This window comes from Carcharhinus amblyrhynchos, chromosome 1 (assembly GCF_965287045.1).
Source record: "Carcharhinus amblyrhynchos chromosome 1, sCarAmb.v2.hapA, whole genome shotgun sequence".
Classification (NCBI taxonomy): domain Eukaryota; kingdom Metazoa; phylum Chordata; class Chondrichthyes; order Carcharhiniformes; family Carcharhinidae; genus Carcharhinus; species Carcharhinus amblyrhynchos.
The window spans coordinates 35068098-35076114 of NC_137324.1; positions in this window are offsets into that span (position 1 = coordinate 35068098).

The following is an 8017-nucleotide window of genomic DNA, read 5'->3' on the forward strand; positions in this document are numbered from 1 at the left end:
CTTTGTAGATGGCAGTGCAGCCCACCACCATATGCGGAGACTCACAGCTCAAGGGATTGGAATCAGAGTCTCCATGCTACTAAGAAGGTCTACAGAAATAAGAGAGCACAATCATAATTCATACCAGTCCAATGGAGGAGTTTCCTCAACTGGTTGATTCAGGCCCAAATAAAGTGGGGGGAATGCAGGAAGCTGCAGAGCGCATAGATAAGGAAGCTATCTCGTGGACTTCAAAGGAGTTTGATCACACCTGAGGATTCTGACAGGGAGAAAGGAAAATCTCTGCTGCTGAATGAAGTGCTGCAATGATTTAAAATCCTGTCAGGTGACTGGGGTTGGGGCATGGAGATTAAAGTGACCTGATCACTTGCTGATTTTCATTTTGTTTTTACACGCTTGTTGTTTTTGCATTGGTGAATAGTTGAACATGTTTGTACATTTTAAACCTTTCGTTAATCATTTCTACGTCTTTACCTGAGTGAGTTTTAGCAGTAAATCTAACTCTTGTTATCTTCAGGAACATTTCTGGTCCACCTCTTGCATTGAACTATATACAGTTAAATGTAGATTAACATGGCAATATCAGCCCACCAGCCCCCCTCCCCCCACTACCCTTTTAGATTCAAACTCTAAAACAACCAACTCAGAGTGGAACAAAGAGAGCAGTCAGTTCACCTCTGCTAACCTGTTCGTAACAATGTTTATGCCATAGATGTGCCTGGTATACATTTGTACAGATGTGCAGGCTTTTCCATTGCAAACAATAAATATCAATCATTTATTAATTCAAATCATTGCTAATCACCTCTGCCAAGATAACTCATTATCTTAACATGGATTAAGCATTTCAAGCATTCTGTGCAAAATAAGCAGACAATTTCTCTGAACAAGAGGCAATGGTGAAAGCGGCGGAGAGTGATTTATCTATCAGAGGCGAGCCTGTTATTTTGATTTCCTGGACCAGTGGCTAAATCATAAAATTTTATGATGCAATAGTGAGGACAAGCTCTGAAAATTGAGTGGCGCTTAGCAACTGTGTGTCAAACAAGGTGCTAAATTAAACAACAGGATCAGTTAATACTGCATAAACATTCCTGTATGCGTGGATTTGGTTAATGAAGTCAGAATAGAATTTATCCAAACTGATTGTACGTTAAATAATAATATCGCTTCATGATTCTTGGGGCTTTCCTAAACTCAAACTTTGGATTGTATTTAAAATTGCTGCAAGGTTGAATCCCAGCTATCCTGGATATTAAGGGATCCACATGCCCTCAGATCAGTAACATGCCCAGTACCAAACTTCCCTGATAAACAGTTTGAAATACTCAATTTTCTTTTGTCTCTGTAAGATGCCACATCCAGGGTTGAATTGTGTTGATAATGTGTTGGCATTGTTTCCGGGTGGACCCCAACTGTTTCAATAGCACGTCAGTTGGTTTATGGTGGCACAGTGGTTAACACTGCTGCCACATAGCGCAAGGGAGCCAGGTTCAATTCCTGGCTTGGGTCACTCTCTGTGCAGAGTCTGCACGTCCTCCCTGTGTCTGCATGAATTTCCTCTGAGTGCTCTGCTTTTCTCCCACAATCTGAAAGATGTGCTGGTGAGGTGCATTGGCCTTGATAAATTCTCCCTTAGTTTACCCAAACAGGGGCTGAAGTGTGGTGGCTCAGGGATTTTCACAGTAGCTTTGTTGCACTGTTACTTTGAGCTACATCACCTCCCTTACCTCCCTGTCTGACCTACTGAACAGTCTGATACCCCTGGATATCTAACTCCCAGCTGTGACCACCCTACAACCATGTCTCTGTAATGGTCACTAAATCATACTCATTCATGATCATTTGTGCCGTCAACTTACTTACCTTGTTTCAAATGCTACAAGCATTTAGATAAAGTGCTTATGCTAGTTTTTATAACTTCTTTTTGAATGCTAACACCTCCATTAATAACATCTCCTGAGTTCTTTCTTTTAACTGTTTTCATATTTTTCCATGTAGTTGAACCCTCCTCCCCGCATGCTAACCTGTTGCTTTGCTTCCCATTGTGCATTATATTCCCTATAGTTTTACCCTTCCCTTCCCCTCACTTGCTTGTTTAAAGCCCTTATGACCAACCTGTTTATCCTTTCTGCCAGAACACTGGTCGGTTCCATTTGACAGAGGGGATAATGTGGAGATCATAGAATCATAGATTCATAGAATCTCTGCAAGGCAGAAGGAGGCCATTTGGCCCATCAAGTCTGCACTAACCACAATCTGACCCAGGACCTATTCCCATAACTCCACATATCTACCCTACTAGTTCCCCTGACACTAGGGCCAACTTAACATGGCCAGTCAATCTAACTTGCCCATCTTTGGACTGTGGGAGGAAACCGGGGTACTAGAGGAAACCCATGCAGACACGGGGTGAACGTGCAAACTCCACACCGACAGTGACCCAAGCTGGGAACCCAGGTCCCTGGCCTTGTGAGGCAGCAGAGCTAACCACTGTGCTACCCAGCTACAGATAGTATGTAGTTTGAATTTCTCAATATTTTGTGAAGCAGCTAAATTCTTTGCTCATGAACTGAGAGCCATTGTCACTTATCACAACGTCTGGAATGCTGTAACAACTGAAGTGTGCTATCTGACATTCTATTATCTCTCCAATTGTTGTTGAAGCCAGTTGGTGGTCTAACTCCTAGCACTCAGAATAGTTGTCTCCAGCGGAAATATAGTTCCTGCTATAGTGAAAAGCCCTACTCCCAGCTTCATCCATTGTTCCTCTGGGATATCATGCATCATCAGTGGCTCTCTAACTTGCTTAACTTGATACTTGTTACAAGCACTGCATTGGCCAATGTGGTCTTTAATTTCATTGCTCATGTTTGGCCGGTAAAGCACTTCTCTCGCCTTCCTCAAACTCAATATATTTCTTGATGGTTTGCATGGATGTATTTCAACATCTCTCTTCTCATCACCATTGGCCAATTGGAGGCACAGTAAGAAGTCTCACAACACCAGGTTAAAGTCCAACAGGTTTATTTGGTAGCAAAAGCCACTAGCTTTTGGAGCGCTCGCTCCTCCTTCATCAGATGAGTGGGATTTCAGTTCACAAACAGGGCATATAAAGACACAAACTCAATTTACAAAATAATGGTTGGAATGCAAGTATTTACAGGTAATCAAGTCTCAAAGGTACAGACAATGTGAGTGGAGAGAGGGTTCAGTGCTGTTTAAAGAGATATGTATTGTCTCCAGCCGGGACAGTTAGTGAGATTTTGCAAGCCCAGGCAAGTCATGGGGTTTACAGATAGTGTGACATGAACCCAAGATCCCAGTTTAGGCCATCCTCATGTGTACGGAACTTGGCTATCAGTCTCTGCTCAGTGACTCTGCACTGTCGTGTGTCATGAAGGCTGCCTTGGAGAACGCTTACCCAAAGATCAGAGGCCGAATGCCCGTGACCACTAAAGTGCTCCCAACAGGAAGAGAACACTCTTGCCTGGTGATTGTTGATTGGTGTTCATTCATCCATTATCGTAGCATCTGCATGGTCCCCCAATGTACCATACCTCAGGACATCCTTTCCTGCAACATAATCAGGTAGACAATGTTGGCTGAGTTGAAAGAGCATGCACTTAACTTGTCTTGACTTGACTTGAATAAGGCATTCACTGAGTGTTAAAATGGGCGGCGCGGGCTAGTAGGGCCAAAGGGCCTGTTTCCTGTTCTGTGCTGTTCTTTGTTCTTTGCACTGTGTACCTGATGGATGGTGTTCTCATGTGAGATGATGGCATCCATGTCGATGATCCGGCATGTCTTGCAGAGGTTGCTGTGGCAGGTTTGTGTGGTGTCATGGTAACTGTTCTCCCAAAGGCTGGGTAGTTTGCTGCGGACAATGGTCTGTTTGAGGTTGTGCAGTTGCTTGAAGGCAAGTGGTGGGGGTGTGGTGTGGGGATGGCCTTGGCAAGATGTTCATCTTCATCAATGACATATTGAAGTCTCTGGAGAAGATGTCGTAGCTTCTCTATTCCAGGAAAGTACTGGACGACGAGGGGTACTCTGTCAGCGGTGTTCAGTGTTTGTCTTCTGAGGAGGTCAGTGCGGTTTTTCGCTGTGGCACATCGGAACTGTCGATCGTTGAGGTGAGTGCCATATCCTGTTCTTATGAGAGCATCTTTCAGCGTCTGGAGGTGTCTGTTGCAATCCTCCTCATTTGAGCAGATCCTATGTATACGGAGGGCTTGTCCATAGGAAATGGCTTCTTTAACGCGTTTAGAGTGGAAGCAGGAGAAGTGGAGCATTGTGAGGTTATCTGTGGGCTTGCGGTACAGTGAAGTGCTGAGGTAACCATCCTTGATGGAGATGCACGTGTCCAAGAATGCAACCGATTCCAGAGAGTAGTTCATGGTGATTCTGATGGTGGGATGGAACTTGTTGATGTCATCATATAGTTGTTTCGGTGATTGTTCACCATGAGTCCAAAGGAAGAAAATGTCATCAATGTATCTAGCGCATAGCATCGGTTGAAGGTCCTGTGCGGTGAAGAGGTCTTGTTCGAATCTGTGCATGATGATGTTACATAAGAGCATAAGAATATAAGAAATAGGAGCAGGAACAGGCCATCTAGCCCTTCGAACCTGCCCCGCCATTCAATAAGATCATGGCTGATCTGAAGTGGATCAGTTCCACTTTCCCGCTTTCTCCCCATAACCCTTAATTCCCTTGTCTATCAAAAACCTATCGACCCGTGACTTAAATATATTTAGCGGGGCAGCCTCCACCACTTCAACGGGCAGCGAATTCCAGAGATTCACCACCCTTTGAGTGAAGAAGTTCCTCCTCAACTTTGATGTAAGTTGACATATTGAGGTGCGAATTTGGTCCCCATGGCTGTTCTGTGTGTCTGGATGAAGAACTGGTTGTTGAAGGTGAAGATATTGTGGTCCAGGATGAAGCGGATGAGTCGTAAAATTGCGTCTGGAGACTGGCAGTTGTTGGCGTTGAGTACTGAGGCAGTTGCAGCTATGTCATCATCGTGGGGGATGCTGGTGTAGAGTGCTGAGACATCCATTGTGACGAAGAGTGCTCCTGGTTCAACTGCTCCATGTGTGCTGAGTTTCTGTAGGAAGTCCATAGTGTCATGACAAAAGCTGGGGGGTTCTTTGTACAATATGTTTCAGGATGCCCTTGACATAGCTAGAGGCACACAGGAGATCTACTTCTCTGATAAGTGTTCAATGATCTTCAGTCTCCAAGATCACCAATTGGAAAGAACAAGGCTGTGCTCCTCAGATAAATGGGTCTTTTAAATGTCAAATTAAAGAAACATGATGTATGCATTACAAAATAAATATTGATATATGACACCCGAGAGAGAAACTCATAAAATAATGAAAAGCTGACAGGAATACATAAAATCATATCATTACATTGGTGCATATTCCAGTAGGGAAAAGATTTGGTTTAATTATTCTGCTGACGACAATTGTTTTCTCCCACGAATTTGGGTCCTTGGTTGCTGAACATTTTTGTTTATCTGAGGTTCACAATAAGTCACGAACAAGTATTTTGCAATCTGCAGATGTCATTGCAACCGTGGAAACTCTATTGACTTTCCTGAGTGTACTCCAATGTTGGGGGAGATGGTAGTGTGGTGGTAATGTCTCTAGGCTAGTAAGCCAAAGACACACACTGCTTCCCTGGGGGACACAGCTTCAAATGCTGGCACCACTGTAGCTGGAATTTAATTCAATTACTTAATCAAATCTGGAATTTGAACTTAGTAATGATAACCATGAAACTGTAATTGTTTGTTGTAAAGGAGGAACTTATCTGGTTCCCATTTTCAAAAAAGGGAACAGGGATAGCCCAGGAAATTACCGACCGGCGAGTCTGACCTCAATGGTTGGTAAGTTGATGGAGAGGATCCTGAGGGACAGGATTTATGAACATTTAGAGAAGTTTAGTATGATAAAAAGTAGTCAGCACAGCTTTGTCAAGGGCAGGTCGTGCCTTACGAGCCTGGTTGAGTTCTTTGAAAATGTGACTAAACACATTGATGAAGGAAGAGCGGTGGATGTGGTTTATATGGACTTCAGCAAGGCTTGAGCTGATGGCGCAGATCGACACAAATGGATACGATCTGGTTGCCATTACAGAGACGTGGCTGCAGGGTGACAGGGACTGGGAGCTGAATGTACAGGGCTATCAAGTGTTTAGGAAGGATAGACAGGAGGGAAAAGGGGGGGGCGTAGCTCTACTGATTAAGGATAGCATCACAGTGGTAGCAAGGGATGATATTGGAGCCAAGGAGCAGAGGGTGGAATCGTTGTGGGTGGAGATTAGGAACAGCAAAGGGAGGAAGACACTGGTGGGTGTCGTCTATAGGCCCCTGAATAATGATCTGGAGATGGGGCAGGCTGTTAACGCGCAAATAAGCGAGGGGATTAAGGGTTATGGGGAGAGGGCGGGAAAGTGGAACTGAGCAGCGACAGATCAGCCATGATCTTATTGAATGGCGGGGCAGGCTCGAAGGGCTGGATGGCCTACTCCTGCTCCTATTTCTTATGTTCTTATGTTCTTATGTTTGATAAGGTCCCCCATGCAAGACTTCTTGAGAAAGTGAGAGGACATGGGATCCAAGGGGCTGTTGCCTTGTGGATCCAGAACTGGCTTACCTGCAGAAGGCAGAGAGTGGTTGTGGATGGGTCTTTTTCTGCATGGAGGTCGATCACCAGTGGAGTGCCCCAGGGATCTGTTCTAGGACCCTTGCTGTTTGTCATTTTCATAAATGACCTGGATGAGGAAGTGGAGGGATGGGTTGGTAAGTTTGCCACGACACGGAAGTTGGTGGTGTTGTGGATAGTCTGGAGGGATGTCAGAAGTTGCAGCGAGACATAGATAGGATGCAAGACTGGGCAGAGAAGTGACAGATGGACTTCAACCCAGATAAATGTATAGAGGCCCATTTTGGCAGGTCAAATGTGATGAAGGAGTATAATATCAAGGGTAGGACTCTTAGCAGTGTAGAGGATCAGAATGACCTTGGGGTCCGGGTCCATAGGACTCTTAAATCTGCCTCACAGGTGGAGGATGTGTTCAAGAAGGCTGATGGTGTACTAGCCTTCATTAATCGAGGGATTGAGTTTAGGAGTCTGGAGATAATGCTTTATAAGACACTTGTCAGACCCCACTCGGAGTACTGTGCGCAGTTCTGGTCGCCTCATTACAGGAGGAATGTGGAAGCTATTGAAAGGGTGCAGAGGAGATTTACAAGGATGTTGCCAGGATTCGGTGCAATGCCTCATGAGGATAGGTTGAGGGAGCTCAGTCTTTTCTCCCTGGAGAGACGAAGGATGAGAGGTGACCTGGTAAAGGTTTATAAGGTGTTGAGAGGTATAGATCGGGTGGATTCTCAGAGGCTATTTTCCAGGGCTGAAATGATCGCCACGAGAGAACACAGGTTTAAATGTCAACAAAGATTGACAAAGAAGTTGATAAAGAAGGGTAGGAGGAACTATGAAGCTGGGCTAGCACTTAATATAAAAAAGGATAGCAAGAGTTTTTATAAATATATAAAAAGGAAGAGGCTGGCTAGGGTGAACGTTGGTCCCTTAGAGGATGAGAAGGGGGACTTAGTGGCAGGGGATGGGGATATGACAGCGGTCTTGAATAACTTTTTTGTTTCGGTCTTCACGGAGGAGGACGTGAATAATTTGCCGGGTGTTAGAGATGGAAAGGTGGTAGGACTGGAGGGTCTCGATGACATTACTGTTACTAGAGAGGTGGTGCTCGACAGACTGGAGGGGCTGATTGTGGACAAGTCCCCAGGACCGGATGGAATGCATCCGAGGGTTCTGAAAGAAATGGCGGAGGTGATAGTGGATGCCTTGGTGGTTATTTTCCAGACATCGCTGGATTCCAGGGAAGTGCCGGAAGATTGGAAAACGGCTAATGTTACGCCGTTGTTTAAGAAGGGTGCCAGGCAAAAGGCGGGGAATTATAGGCCTGTTAGTTTAACGTCTGT